This window comes from Canis aureus, chromosome 10 (assembly GCF_053574225.1).
Source record: "Canis aureus isolate CA01 chromosome 10, VMU_Caureus_v.1.0, whole genome shotgun sequence".
Classification (NCBI taxonomy): domain Eukaryota; kingdom Metazoa; phylum Chordata; class Mammalia; order Carnivora; family Canidae; genus Canis; species Canis aureus.
Genome location: NC_135620.1, coordinates 64,859,864 through 64,875,770, shown reverse-complemented (window position 1 = coordinate 64,875,770; position 15,907 = coordinate 64,859,864). Strand labels below are relative to the sequence as shown.

At 44.3% G+C, this 15,907-nt stretch overlaps 1 long non-coding RNA gene across 1 annotated transcript in view; it reads right to left on the bottom strand.

The window, feature by feature from the left end:
* The window catches only part of LOC144322607 (uncharacterized), a 202,154-nt gene extending 186,253 nt beyond the window's left edge, over positions 1 to 15,901 (bottom strand). Inside the window, exons 1-2 of the long non-coding RNA XR_013388255.1 lie at positions 15,803 to 15,901; positions 10,879 to 11,036 (exon numbers count right to left, since the gene is read on the bottom strand). This is a non-coding gene — a long non-coding RNA (uncharacterized LOC144322607). The remainder of the gene's footprint in view (positions 1 to 10,878; positions 11,037 to 15,802) is intronic.
* Positions 15,902 to 15,907: the final 6 nt, after the last annotated feature.

The following is a 15,907-nucleotide window of genomic DNA, read 5'->3' as shown; positions in this document are numbered from 1 at the left end:
GCTTCCAAAAGCAGGCCTCAAATCTGTATACAGCCCAAGTCCAGCTGGGTGATTCAGCACCAGCTGCCTAAGAAGAAATCCATGTATGCACTTGTTTAGTATGTACCCATGGAATGCTTTCTCCAGCCAAGGCATCATGCCAAGCCCTGAAGGGCAGAGGAAAGGAGAAAGCCCCATCCCTGAGAACCAGGAGGCAAGGTCCAAAGGAGGAACTAACACGTTCACACAATGCAGATCATTCATTCATTCAACTGGCTATTTATTGAGCACCTATTATGTGCCAGGAACAGTGCCAAGGAGCAACCAAGTAAAGAGAATCAGGAATTCAGCCTGGGGCTGCCCATTGAACATGAAGATCTCTATCCTCACCCATTCAGTTCCAAAGAAGCCACGTGTGCTCCCAAACTCCCCCATTTTAAATCCAAATATTCCTAACAGTGAAAGGAGGCATATAGCTTAAAAATGGACTTGAATTTTTAAAGGCTGATCGTAGGCAGACAAGGGTCAGTAGTTCTAGGAAATGACCTGGAGTTTCCTATGTTGTCATGGCAGATCGGAGTCCAGAGCCAGCAGTTTCCTAAGGCAGTACCCCTGACTCTCTACCCTGTGCCTCCACATGCTCATCTTTAAGATGCTATCATGATTAAGAGAAAGTCCTGTCATCAGGAATACCTCAGGTGGAATCTTGACTTGGCCATCACATGGCCACTAGCCTGTTTCTGTTATGGGGAATTTGCTTAATGTTTCTGTAAAATGGGAGCAATAGGCCATCAACCTCATTTGGTCCTATAAGGATAGACATTAGATATAGGGAGAAAAGGAGCAGGAGAGGAGAGGAGTCTCTAAGCTCCCATCTGGCAGAAAGCCCTAGCCTATGCCTTATCTATTTATTTTTTAATCTTTTTTTATTGTCATAAACTATGCATACTATATGAGAGCCTTCCTCTCTCTGGGCCTCAGTCTCCCCATTTAAAAAGTGAAGGGTTGGCCTAGAAGGTTATTTGCTGCTTTGCCTCTATTCAAATGCAACTGACCATAACATTAGAGGATTTTCTGGACTTCCCTCAAACGTGACTTCACAGCATAGTTTTGTTTTGTTTTGTTTTGTTTAAAGATTTTATCTATTTATTCATGAGAGACACACAGAAAGAAGCAGGGACACAGGCAGAGGGAGAAGCAGGCTCTCTGCAGGGTGCTCAATGCAGGACTTGATCCAAGGACTCTGGGATCACAACCTGAGCTAAAGGCAGATGCTCAATCACTGAGCTACCCAGGTACTGCTGTAGCACAGTTTATTTGTAAAGCATTTCAGTTAGTCATCTCAGAACAATCTCTAGGTGAGCATTTTATCAGGGAAGTAGGAGGGGCGGGCAGGGGACACAGGATGTGGCCAGAAGAAGACAGACCAGGCGTGGAGTGCCACGTGGCAGGAGCTTTAGGGGCTGCATTCCAGCCTTGAGCACCAGAGAAGCCAATCATATGGCTCCCACTGTATCCAGAAGTCTCGTTAAGTTCATTTTATAAGACTTTTTTGACATGTGAGGCCTTTAAAACATGTTTCCTCATTGTGCAGAGGTTGAAGTTCAATCCAAACATTTGTCTACAGAAGAAACTGGGCGGATTCGACTGCCAGTGGGACCATCGTAAGCTCCACTCACACTCTGGGGCCCCCAGAAGGGGTTCTTCTTCAGGATACCCTGATGGTAGCTCTGCTAAGAATAATAATACAAATACGAAGAATTAAAAATCCAGTGTCCAAATACCTCCTGGCTGTCTATACTTTCTATGATCTGTAGCTCTGCAAAAAATCAGAATTTTTATCCTAGCTTTTTTCTTCCAAAGCACACAGCTAGACAGGGCTAAACCAGCATCCCCATCCTGGTTCCTCTGATGCCAAAGCCTTAATTCTTTCTGTTCCACCAGCTACCTGCCAATGCAAAAGGGCAAAACTGTGTGGTGCTAGGATTGAACTCCCTAATAGCCCAGCTATTTGTACGAAGCCTTTTAAGGAGTTGAAATTACTACACTTTTTTGTTAAGCACTCCCCCGGGAAACCCAGTGTCCTTTACAGCCTTGTCTTGGCATCACATGTGATTGGGAAAGCTGACTTGAAGCTGAATTCTCTATTAAGGATGGGGCAGCCCAGCTGGAAGCCCACTCACCTTGCAGCAATGGGAAACCAGATTTGAAAGACCTTGCCTGCAAAGTATCTTAGGGACAGATTAGGTGAGACAAGACCAGCCACCTGGGTGAATCCTGAGCCCTGCTATTATCACAACCATGCACTTATTAAGAGAAGGTCAAGGGGCGAGTCAGATCCTGGAGGAAGCAGGGGGACAGGACAGGTCATGGAAAAGTCCATTTCCCAACAGCCTCCTGAAGAGACACTTCTCAGATGTACCCGAGTGTGTCCTCAATGGCTGTCTTAGAGGGTGAAGTCAGGCTGCTTAGAGCAGGACACATAAGCCCTGTAAGGACTGACCTGTCCTCCCAGGCAGCTATCCTCCACCCACTCCTTCCAACCTACACAGGACCAGTCCTCAGCATGGAAAGGTGAGCACCTCCTGCTCCTCGGGCACCCCCATGGTCACCAGCATGTGTGCCTTCCTCCCTTTGCAGTGTCCGTTCCACCCCTGAACACTGTCTACTCATCCCTTGAAGCCTTTCTAAGTCCCCTGGTTCTTCCTTCTGCACAGCACTGTTCGTCACTACGTAAACTCCTTAGTTCCTGTCTGTGTAAACTAGAGATAATAGTATCTTTCTCATAGGGTTGATGTGAGGATTCAATAAGACAAAACAAGTCAGTGCTTAGACAGCGCCTGGCCAGATTCAGGACTTGACGCATTTGGCCACCATCATCCTTCTTATCAGGCTTGGATTCCAAGGGAACTGGTAGGGAAATTTGCTAGCAGGCACTTTGGCCACATGACTCAGGCCTGGCCTTCCAGAGGGGACTCCTTTTTCCTTTCATGGCTCAGCTCAAGCTTCTGTGCTGTAAAGACCTCCTTGGCTACCCCAGCAGAAAAGCTCCCTGACTTGGAGCCCCCATTTGACTGGGTATGTGCCACCATGAAGGCCCTGGTCTCCTGTACAGCAGTGGTCTGATCTGTATTGATCTGTATGCCTCTCTCCCACCAGAGATAGAAGGGACTATTCCTTTTTTTTTTTTTTTTTTTTTTTTGGAGGTTCCACTGAGACTTGAGCATAGGGGGACCATTTCTGAATACTGGCTGCCTCAGTGAGAAATGAATGCCAACAGGAAAATTGTTTTCTTCACAAATCCCAGGAGAATGTCCCTATATGCCAAGCAAGACTCCAATTAGAGAGGAGAAAGGTCACAGTCACAACAAAACCTGCATCATTTGCCATAAGCTGTTGTCCATGGACATAGGAAAGGTAAGGATTTTTTACACACATTTACTTCACCTTGATTTTGGACTTATAGGGATTTACAACATCACATTTTGGACAAAAACCTGAACCAATCAGATACTTGAATCACCATTCCAAGAACACACATCCAGTGACAAGGCACTCACTATGAAAATAACCTATTTCGTGTTTAATATCTCTCACCATTGTAGGATTTCCCTTGTATTGATCTGTAGCCTCTTGCATTAGTCATGATTCTGCTTCTTGAGACCCATAAAATCCATCCTCCTCCTATTCCCAGGAGAGAGATTTCAAGATAGGGCTCTTATATCTCCAGCCCCTTCCATATTCCAAAGTAACAACCCAGTTTCTTTGGCCAAGTCTTCAAGGCCCTCCTCATCTACTTCCACATCAGTGGACTTCCACCCAGTGGTCCCACTCCCAGTGCAGGACTCAGAGACATGGGCAGAACTTTTGGTTGGCTCCAACCAGCACAAAACAGCAGTTTATAGACTCTCAGTCAGAGGACCTTGGGGATCATCCCAGGAATTTCAGCTCCCCCACCTTACAGATGAGAGTAAAGGTCACAGACATGTTCTGCTTCCCAGTACCGCAGAATCACGTTTGTTGACAACAGTAAACACTATTATCATTGTTGTTATTATTTTCACTGGCAGCCATGCTACAGAATGAACTCATATTAGACTTTGGTCTTAGAATTTTGATATTCTCTTCAATGATGTCAACGTTAATCTTGGAATTTCCCCTTGTAAACAACTCAGTAAAAAGAAAAAAGATAGAGAGATAGATAGATGATAGATAGATAGATGATAGATAGATAAGGAAATCCTTAGAAACAGAAAGTAGATTAGTAGTTGCCAGAGAGGCTGCAGGGAGGAGAGAAAACAGGGAGTGATTGCTAATGGGTAAGAGGTTTGCTTTTGGGGGTGATAAAAATGTTCTGAAATTTGATAGTAGTGTTGGTTACACAACTCAGTGAACATATTAAAAGTCACTGAATTGTGTGCTTATGAAGGGTGAATCATATGGTATGTGAGTTATATCTCAATAAAGCTATAATTTTTGAAAAATAAAGGAACAGCTGACTCTCCAACTTTGTTCAGTTCAGCAACCTTTCCTTAGGGCTCTTAGTCAACAGACTCTCGAAAGGATCCTAGGGATTTAAAGGATTGATGTCACTAGTCAGAACAAACCGTGGAAATTCTTTATTGGATGTTTTCTAAACTTCTTATTCCAAGTCAGCATTCCAAGAAATGGACTCCATCACAGTTTGTTTTGGTCTAAGATGTGAACTCCCAGGCTACAAGTTATGAACACTGTGTGTCAAACGCCTGAAATAATAACTTTGCTTAGTCTTCCCAGAAATCTGGAAGCCAGCGGTTCTCAAACTTGAGTGAGCACCAGCAGCACCTGGAGGGCTTGTTAACACACAGATTGCTGGACTCCATCCTCAGAGTTTCTGATTCAGTAGGTCTGGGGTGGGACTCAGGTTTCCAGAGGATGCTGTTGCTGCTGCTGTGGGAACCGCAACCCACGCTTACTCTTCTGTTTTACAAATGAGGAAACAAACTCAGAAAAATTTAGTAAATTGCCTAGAATCACATGATGTGATGGATACTATTGTGCACTGCCCCGGTAGCATTTTTGAAGTCTCTTCTCTCTTACTGCGTTCAAGAATAAAGACTGGAAATGTTCATAGACCTTTTCCAACATTCCTTGCAGCTAGGGATGGCATGATTCCCACAGGTGTCCCCTTCTTCCTGCTTCCAATGCTGACGGGATGCTAGGAGATGTGTTCTCCTCCTCATGAGAGCTACATGCTGAGCGGGAGGACAAAGTGATCCTGGGTCCTTGATGACTGGTAGCTCCCCCAGGATCCCAATGCTACCCCAGGATTTCTTGTTATGCATGAAAAACAAACCCTTATTGGTTTAAGCCACTGTTAGTCAATCATTCTCTTATTTATAACTGATATCGTCCCTAATGATACACAGGAATGACGGACACTGGACCCAGGATCTATACTTAAGTCTATCTAATCTAGTCCTACTGAAGCAGAATCTGTATATTATCAAGATCCCCAGGATCTTCATATACACATGAAAGTTGGAGAAGTCAAAGTTCTAGTGCAATGGTAACCACCACTGACCATCAGAATCACCTGAAAATCTAAAACCAAATACACAAATAAAAAAATAAAAAAACAGAATCCTGGGCTTCACCGCAGACCTACTGAATCAAAACTCTGCTTAAGTAGGAACCAGAAACCACATCACTGGTTCTGTATATTATTTTGCTCAGGGACCTTTTTAAGAAACTTATTACAGCTATGGCCCTTCTCCCAGAGAACCACATATATACACATACACATGTTTTACATCTAATTTCAGGGATTCAGGGAAGTCCACTCAGAGTCCTCCTAGGACATGTAAACTGCAGAAAAGGAGCCCCCGCTACATGTCTGGGCAGTTACAGAAATGCACTCAGGATCCTAATGAGAAGAGGCAGCCTAGCTCCTGTCAGCTGGGCCAGGCCGGGTTTGTTCTCACCTGAAGATAGTTTATGTAATCAGCTAGAGCCCAAGGTCACAATTCAATTAGCAGCTTCTGCAGCAACTATAGCTTTGTGCTCCCTGGGTTTTCACATCACCCCAGATTACAGAGCTTTTCATTTCATTTTCACCAAATTAACCTAATTCGCAAGGAGGATGACTTCCTGCTCAACCACTGCCCATAAGGATGCCACAGAGGCAGGTGCCTCTTTCAATTAGGAGATTATGAAAAACACACACAGAACACGCTCTTCAAAACAAGGCATTCAACACATGAGGCAGAGTGTCACTGCCTCCCCCAACCAACCAGGCAGATTACTCTTCCCCCCACCTACAGTTTCTACTGCCACGCTCACTTCAGCATTTTATCAGGTAATTGCTTACTGGTTTTTGCAGATCACAGGCTTCTGGAGGCAGATAACAGGTTTTTATCACTACAGTATTGTGCCTAGACCTAGCACAGGACCTGGTTAAACGTTGGCATTAAAAAGGCAATGATTGGGGGATCCCTGGAATGGCTCAGCGGTTTGGCGCCTGCCTTTGGCCCAGGGTGCGATCCTGGAGTCCCGGGACCGAGTCCCGCATCAGGTTCCCGGCATGGAGCCTGCTTCTCCCTCTGCCTCTCTCTCCCTCCCTCTCTCTCTCTCTCTCTCTCTCTCTAATGAATGAATAAATCTTTAAAAAAAAAAAAGGCAATGATTGGATGGATGATGAGTGGACAGATGGAAAGATGGGGGATTCTGTTCTTTAACCCTAGTAAAGGAAGTTAGAGTCTAGAAAATTTAAATGCAAGTTCGATCATGCACTAGACAGCCCTGAGGTCTCAGCCAAGGCATTTAACCTTGAGTCTTGGTTTACCTCTATAAGATGGGGTCACTAAGAACACATACCTGAATTTCTAGGTATTATGACAATTAAATTAGAGAATACATGTTAACACATTTTTATACAAAGCAGCCCTCAGACTGTGGAAAGGGATGGGTCCCCAAACCTGGCAGAGCTGGGCTCTAAGTCTGGCTGCATCGCCAGCTATTTGACCTTGTGCAAGTGTCATAAACTCTCTGCACTTGCTTCCTCATTTGAGTAACAAGGATGGCAACAACTCCCGTCCCATGGCCCTGAAGGAGACACTGAGACAATTGACAGTGTGGGTACTGACCAAATGTGCATCCTGCTTCCCTCAGCCTCTTGCCTCCCATTGCCGGATGGTGTTTATAAGTTTGTGGAATTGACGATAAGAAGTGGTTGGATAAGGAAAATTGCCATTTCAATAAATCTGATCAAATTGTGTGGGAAAGCATGACCCAACAGCCAAATCCCTAATTAGAGGTTGGGGGGGAGTGGGTGTGCTGTGAGACTTCTTGCTAGGCAGGCCTCACAGCCCAGAGCTCGATAGAACATAGAGCTCTCAAAGCCAAGTTTCACAATTTTCCACCACATGAGCAAACTTCATTTGCCTTGATGAAGCAATAACTGTGTGCATTTCTTTATGTATTTCCCCTTTCCGCTCCTCCCTGAGCCTCCTCACTAATCCATTCTGCCTTCTTCACAGCCCCATTCTTCAGTGTTTTTCCCTCCTAGCCTCTGAGGTGGCAAAGCTATTCAGGGATTTGGGACCAGAGTCCTGGGTTCAAATCTTAACTGCTACATCTTGGCTACATGACCTAGTACAAGTCAATTCACCTGCATAAACCCTCAGTTCCCTGTGAATCTGGGGTTATCCACTCCAGCGTGGGGGTGGGGGCTGCTCTCAGGATGCAATGAGATATCACAGCTAACATGATAGGTCATAGTTTCTCTCCCTCTGCGCATGTCAGGGGATCCAGCTAGGAGCAGCTCAGATGGGCTTGATTCATTTGTTCAGGAAGAAGCGGAAGTGAGAAATCTCCAGGCCCAAACTAGTCTTGGATGGAAGTCAGGCAGTGGGGCAAAGCCCTTACTGCAAATGCCTATATGAACATCCTGGTATTTTACAGTCCTCTAGCACCTTCCACCAGGGCTACAAGGCTTATTTGTCTAGAAGGGCCAGCAGCTGTCCTCTCAATGGCCCCATGGTTTTCCTATCTCTCTGCCTACCAGTCCATCTGGAGATGCTTAGAAGTCAGCTGCAGAGAAAGAGATATCCTTTTCCCATAAAGATTCTCCTAGAACCCCAACTCAATTCAACCCAAATGGTGGGAAAGACTATAAATAGAAAGAGCTTTCTTTTTATTTTTAAAGATTTTATTTATTTATTCATGAGAGACACAGAGAGAGGCAGACACATAGTCAGAGTGAGAAGCAGGCTCCCTGTGGGGAGCCCCCATGCAGGACTCAATCCCAGGACCCCAGGATCACAACATGAGCCAAAGGCAGATGCTCAACCATCGAGCCACCCAAGTCCCCCCCACCCTTTTTTTAAATTAGAAAGAGCTTTAACCTCAGATGAGCAGTGGAGAGGCTTGTGATGGAACTCTTGTTAAGCCACCAAAACCCAGCTCCATGGATCAGTGTCCAGCTGCCCATTCACACTGTGTGAGCCCTCCCACATTCCAGGGCAGTTCACATCATGCCCAGGCTCACAACACACTGGGGCTTCTGCCCTTCAGTTCTTCTCAGGACAAGAGAGGAGGAAGAATGGCTACGTGCCCCTGAACACCCTCCTGAGAACCTAAGCCTGGTCCATGCAGCTCAGTTCTCTGCATTTGACATGCTGAGCTCTACAAAGGCATTCTCTCATCACCTGTCCTCTGTGAGGCAAACCCTGGTGGATCCATTTTACAGATAAAGACACTAAGGCCCAGTGAAAAGTGAAGTGTCCACGTCAACTCAGCAGGCCCACAGCAGACCCAGGTTTCAGAAGTGGCTGGTTGTCATCCTGTTCAGTAGTCTTTCAACCCCCAGGAGCTGTCAGACATCCACCTCCATGATCTGTAAACTTTCTGTCCTTCTCCACTCATGTTCCTAGTGTTTGAGACCAACCATGAAAGGCAAATGGAAGAAAAGACAATGCGCCAAGCAGCAGAACACACTTGCTGGTGAATGAATCAAGCTTTCCTTCTGTACAGTCACGGAGCAGGAACACCCTGCCTTCACCTGTAGTAGAACTAACCATGGCTCCCAGAAGTCATCCCATTGAAGAATAGGGCACATCACCATTAACGCCTAAAATAGCTACAAGCTCCAAAGTTCACTGTCACTGATGGAGCTTTGGGTCTAGGAACTACCCATCATACAGCCAACTTGAACCCAAGAAGTGCCTCTCAAAGGCTGCACTTTCAGCACTGTAAAAAGACTGATTGGATAAATGTGGCTTGAGCCCCTAGGCCAAAACGTCAACATTAAATAATAAGCTAGGGAGAAAGAAGAAATAATTTATCAGTAGAATGATAGGAAGTCCATGGGTAAAACCAGAACTGCATTTTCTCACCATGTAGAGTGGATGTGTAATTCCCCCCATTTCTCTGGAAATAAGGGGCTAGTGCTATCAGCGAAATAATTTACGAGCCAATGTGCTCCATTGTAAATGGCTGCTATGTTTACTGGCTATAAAAACATCTCTGAACACACTGACCTTCAGCAGGTGAGCCCTTAAGTTTATAGCACCGAGGAATTGTTTTACTGCTCAGCACAAGCAACAGGTATGCTGGACACCTGTTGGGGGTGAGAGGTGGGGGATGGAGCCCTCTGGAATTTCAGCTAAATGAAATCCTCGGAGCACAAAGTGCCCCCAGTGGGAGCCAACTACATAAAATAAACCACAGAATGCCTTGCCAGAGCGTGGTCCATGGTAGGCATCCAAGTCTAGGATGAGCCAACTAAACAGGCCCAGGCTAAGTACTAAGGCCTGAAGTTCAAGATGATGGAGTCCAAGACAAGTGCTGAGGGGATGCCAAGGGCTATGCTGAAATACCCTAAATAAATTGATGTGATTATACAGGGCAGGGCAAAAGAAAGATCCAATGGTGTATAAGTCACAGTCTCCAAAGAAAGAGAACCAATAAGATGTACATAGATATATATAAGGGGAGATTTACTAGGGAATTGGCTCACACGGTTATGCAGGCAGAGAAATCCTGCCATATGCCATCTGCAAACTAAAGGACCAGGAAAGGTGGTGGTATAATTCAATCTGAGTCCAAAGGTCTGACTCGGGCTGATAACATAAAGTTCTATCTGAATCTAAATGCCTGAGAACCAAGAACACTGATGTCCAAGGGCAGGATAAGATGATGTCTTAGCCTGAGCAGAGAGAGAGAGAATTTGTCCCTTCTCGACCTTTTTGTTCTATTCAGGCCCCCAGAGGATTGGAAGGTGCCAAGCAATTCTGATGAGGGCCACCTTTTGACTCAGTCTACCCATTCAAATGTTCATCTCTTCTGCAGACACCCTCACAAACGCACCCAGAAATAATGTCTTATCAGCTTGTCTGGGCATCCTTTAACCCAGTCAAGTTGACAAAGAAAATTAACCATTCCAAATGGGAGCTACAGCCAAACGCCCAATATTGGGCAAATCTAGAATAGAGACAAAGCAAGAAATGTCCTGAAAGGTGTTCATGAGTCAAAGAAGCAGAGAGCATGGCAGCTGCCAAATGACACATAGGTGAATCAAGTTGACTGAAAAAAAAAAAGTTTAATAAATAAAGATATTCTTTCTTCTTCATCCTTCAACTTTCTCTGAGGAGATATTACTTTTCCCATCAATGATTTAGTATGGAGATTTCAGAGAGGCCCCAATGCAGAGCTCATTTCCCCAAAAGCCAATTACCAAACTATCCATGAGGATATCCATGTTGGCTTCAGCTAGGCATATATTCTTTGAGTCTTCCTCAGAAAGCTAAGGTGACATCTGACAACACCTCATGAGTTTTGAACTATGTTATCAGTCCCAGACTCAGAGAACCAACAGAAGTATACAAAAGAATAAGGAATGCCCAACTAAAGCATACTTACAAGATTCTGAGCCCTCAAAGGCAGTGATGAAATCAAGGACTGTGTACAATTTGTTCACATGAAGAGTCCTGAAAGAAGGCTTCATGCTCAGCCAGTGTCCTGGCCAAATGAGGAAGAGCCGAATGGGTTGGCCTACAGTTGCCCAATACCCTGGGCCCCTGGGGAAAAATAAGGAGGAAGCAAGCTATTGTGTCCAGACCAAGTTAGAAACCTAGTGATTTCCATTCCTGGTGTTTTTAATTCTGTGCCTTTGAAGGTCATTTTCATTTTTTAATTGAAAAAAATATTATGGTTGATGACCTGCCAGTTCTTCACACATAAAATTATCATTTGAAGCCAGAAGCCCCCACCTTTTTGTAAATAAACAGGCAGAACAATCTCTGAGAAGACCTGAAGCTTGTTTGAGGGTAAGAGGAGAACCTTCATTCCTGACCCTGCTCTCCCAGGATACACAGCACACGTAAGGACACACGTTCATGCGCACACACACATACTCATGCACACACATACCTATAATCCTCAAGCAAACTCATCTGCTACCATAACCCAACACCTAGCACTGAAGCTAGAATAACACTATCAACTATTTGACAAATAAATTGATCAATAAATAAGGATATGAGATTTAGAAACCAGAAACACAAGGAAGAAAAGAAAGAAAGAAAGGGTTCAGAACAGATGTGGGTTGGAATCCAGAAAGCTCAGAAATCTATTGGCAGTAACAAGCCCTGACATTTGCATTACACTCTTCAGATTATAAAACCCCTCCACATCCCATATTACTTTTGATTCTTCCCTGCCCCTCTCCTTTAGGAGATTAGGAAGAGTCTTTGTGCCAAAGTTATAAAAGAAGAAACTAAAGCCTATAAAGGTCTACTGGCTTATCCATGGTAGAAACAAGAGAGCTAGAACTGCAGCTTTTGAAATCAAAGCTTGAGCTCTGGTGGCTACTGGTCTATGGGTTTGGGACCACTAAATCTACACTATTTAAGCCAGTGACTTGATCACAATCCAGAAAGAGTGGAGAAACTAACAACATCCATCCATTGATGTCTTTACTCAACATACAGGTAGTGGGTATCTCTTATGTACCAGGCTGTGTTTGAGGAGCTAGAGACACAACCAATAAATAACACAGATACAGTCCCTGTCCTCTCCAAGCTTACATACTGGTGGGAGAGAGACTGAAGGGGTAAACAACGAGACAAACAAGAGAATTAATTATAGACTATGAAGAGTATTATGAAAGAGAAATGAGATGATGGAATAGAAAATAATTGGGGGAGTCCACTTGGATGGATAGCCAGAGAGGCTTCGGAAAAAGGGTAATTTGAGCTAAGAGCTAAAAGATGAGAATGATCCAGTCTTTCTGGAAATGGTCCAGGCAGAGGGAGGGAGCATGTGCCAAGTGTTGGAGGCGGTAAAGAGTTCGAGGGTTCCAGGCTGAGGGAAGGAGGCCAAAGCGGCTGCACTATAATGAGTAAGGGAGAAGGATCTTTCCATAGATGCAAAAGTAAATGTAGATATAGACATAGACAGAGATGTAAATCATTTTGCTTTTGCCTGCCCTGCATCTCACTTCCTCCTGGCAGCAGAACATCATTTGCCTCTGAATAATTAATTACCCTTCCACTAATCTTCATCCCATGAGTTTTGGGTGGTACTGGCCCAACTCCCCAGCACCAGAAATGGGCACATAATCCACACTTGGATAATCATTCCCTGCCTCAGTGTATCCCTCAACATTCCAACCAACTCACCCACCCACCTGGCCACCACGTAACCTCAACCAGGCCAGTAAACAAAACTTGAGCCAGAAATGTTGATAAAGTTATAAGTGTGACCTGCTGCTGGGAACCATCTTCCCATAACCAAGAGGAGAACATGCCTAGAAATAAAGTCAGGCCAGAGTAAAACAGAGCTGAGAATGAGTCCTGTGGCAATTATTTGAGCCCCAAGATCCAACTGAACCTGGACTTTTCATCTATGTGAGCCACTAAATGCTTTTTTTTTCTCAACCAAGTTCCAGGTGGAGTTTCTGTAACTTGCAAGTCATGCATGATTCATATTTATGGTTATGCTAGCTGCCGAATGGCAGATTGATTAAGAAGGTACAAGAGCAGAAACAAACCCATTAGGAGGCTACTAGAAGAGTCAGAGAGCAGGACTAAAGAGATCCCCCAAACAGATCCAGGTTTTTGGTGCAAGTCACTGCACTGAGATGTGTGGTCATCTATATACTGAATACTGTATACTGCTCACATGCCAAGCTCACTGGACATATGGAGACACCCACACCTGCATGTGCCCCATCCCTCCGCTTAGATAACCCTCACTTTCTGGGTTTCAGCTCAAATGGCCTTTTCTCAGAGCAGCTTCCAGGAAATCTGTTCAAGCAGACACCCCCCAGTTATGTCCCCCCAACCAACAGTTATCCCATCCCTTTGCTTATCCGATAACTTCAGAGCACTGTCACAATTCATAATCATCTTATTTATTTGCTAATCTCTTTGGTCTCTCTCTTACAGAGGATGTAAGCTTGGTGAGGAAAGGAACTGTGTCTGTTCTAGTCATCAGTGTGTCTCTAGCTCCTAAACACAGCCAAGAACACAAGACTGCTCAATAAACATGAGCTATTGGCCATTTGACCCAATAACCCCTCTGCTGACAATTATTACCAAAAAGCAACTAAAAAAATCTTTTAAATGATTTAGACACAGATCATTATTGTAAACTAAACGGTCCAAAAATTCACTTTCATAATACTGACATATCCACAAGGTGGTTATGGTCACCAAAGAAAATCATCATTATGAAGATTTAGAGAAATGTCCTCAAACAATGTCAGGTGATAAAGGAAGGGTAAAACATTGCATGGATTGCACCTGTATTAGCAACAAACAGGTACCTATAATCTAAATTTAAACACACATGTTTATTACAGGAAGGGAGGGTGCAAAAATAAATAGGTGATGTGGAAAGTGTTCGCATTCAGGTGTTTGGTTTATTTTATAGTGTGTTTTATCCCCCTCACAAGTGGATTTAACAATAGGTAGACAACACAGAGTTGTGCACAGTAACTAGATTCAGAATAAAATGCTGGAATGTAGGAATAATACCAACCTCAGAGAGCCATTGAGAAATTTAAATAGGATTCAAAGTGCCCAACATGGGACTGGCATAAACGTTTGTTCCATAAAATGTAATAATAATGACAGCAACTACTATAATAAAAGCACAATGCTGGTAAACATCCTATCCTGAGGATAGAAGGATGGGTTCCACCACTACCTATATGACCTTGGAGAAAGTATTTAATGTGCCTAAGCCTCAGTTTCCCCATATGTAAAAGGAGGTAATGAAAGTATCTCCCTTACCCAGTTCTTATGAAGCTTCCTTGAATACAGCAAGCACTCAGAAGACACAACCACCACCATCACCACTATCATCATCAACCAGCAGTAACCACCACCATCACCACTATCATCATCAACTTGCAAGGAACAAAGCTTCAGTCAGGCCTCATATTATTCTGTCCCATGATCCGGTTGATGTTGATTGACTATGTCTTTATTGTTGTTAACTGAGTGCAAGGTAAAGGGCTTCAATGGGCAAAGAAGTGTAGAAGGAAATGAGTCACTGACCCTTCGAGAGAGTAATCTTTTTTTATTATTCCTATGCCTGATCAAGAGGGCACTTACTAACTGCAAAATGGTTTGCAACCACTTATTGGCTACTTGCTGAGCCCTGTGTCAGGGAAGCCTGTCTTCTTCACTCCCTTGTGAAGGTCTGCTGCGTTCCTGAGCTCTGGGATCAAGCGAGGTAGCTCACAAGGTGCTGCTTCTCCAGCTTCAGAGAAGAGTCAGGAACAACTGATCTGGAGCACATGAGTGTCAGGCAGCAGAGAACCAGACAGCTCTGCTCTAATCCTCTTGTGTTCTGATGACGACTCCTCAGTGTGGCTTACGTCTGTCTATTGCCTTAACATTCCCTCACCAAAGCATCTCAGAATGGACTCTGGACATCCCAGGAAGGGAGCAGGTTTATCCTCAAACTGTGTCTATATTTAAATTCTAGCTCTATTTCTTCCTAGCCGTGTAACTTTGGGTAAGTTATTTAAACACTCTGAGGCTGCTTCCTGATGAGCCTTCCTGATGAGGATTAAAAGGGATTTGAGGATGGTGCTTATTAGCACAAAGCCTGAGATATATAGCATGTGTTCAAAAAGAGCTAGTGATTATTATTATTATTACTACGACTACTAATTAGGGAGGGGGTAACAGAGGCCAGTTAGGAAGTTATAAAAAAAAAAAAAAAATGAGAGAACAAAAGAAAGTTGGGAGAAAGGGAGGAATCTGACCATGTGCATCCGCAGCATAAAACCTGCCAACTGATTACTTTCATTTATAGGATGAAGCCCATCCTCCACACATGTCCACACAAGGTTCTCCATGGTACAACCTGAGTTTCTCTCCCAGCCTCCCTCTTGCTACCCTTATCTTTTGGACACTCTACTCCACTCACATGAATGCCTAGCTGTTCTTCCCAACATCATGGCCTCGTACAGCTGGGATAGGGGCCCCATCTCTGTGCTCCAGGTGCATGGGTAAAGGCCCCCTTGCTAGGGGAACACTTTACTACTGAGCTTTTGGGATATGTTTATCTTTCAGTCTCTCTGAGTAGATCATGAGTCCCATGCACACTAGTGTCTGATTCATTTTAGTATCGCCTATACCTCTCACTAATCCCAGTTCAATAAACACGTGTTATACCAAATGGAAATATAATAAACTGTTAATTATGTGGTAGAAACAATACTAGTAAAAAGTACAAAGAAGGGGGTGAGCAATTGTCAAGGGGCCTGGAACACAAGCTCTGCACTTAACCAAGAAGCCTTGCTCATTGCAACCAAGCCCAACTCTACCTTGCAGGGTGGAGTCACGTTTCTTGCTTTTCACTCCATGGGTGTCCCCACAATGGGCACATACACAGCTCTTGCCTTCTCTCTACCTGCCTGGTTTTCTCACCT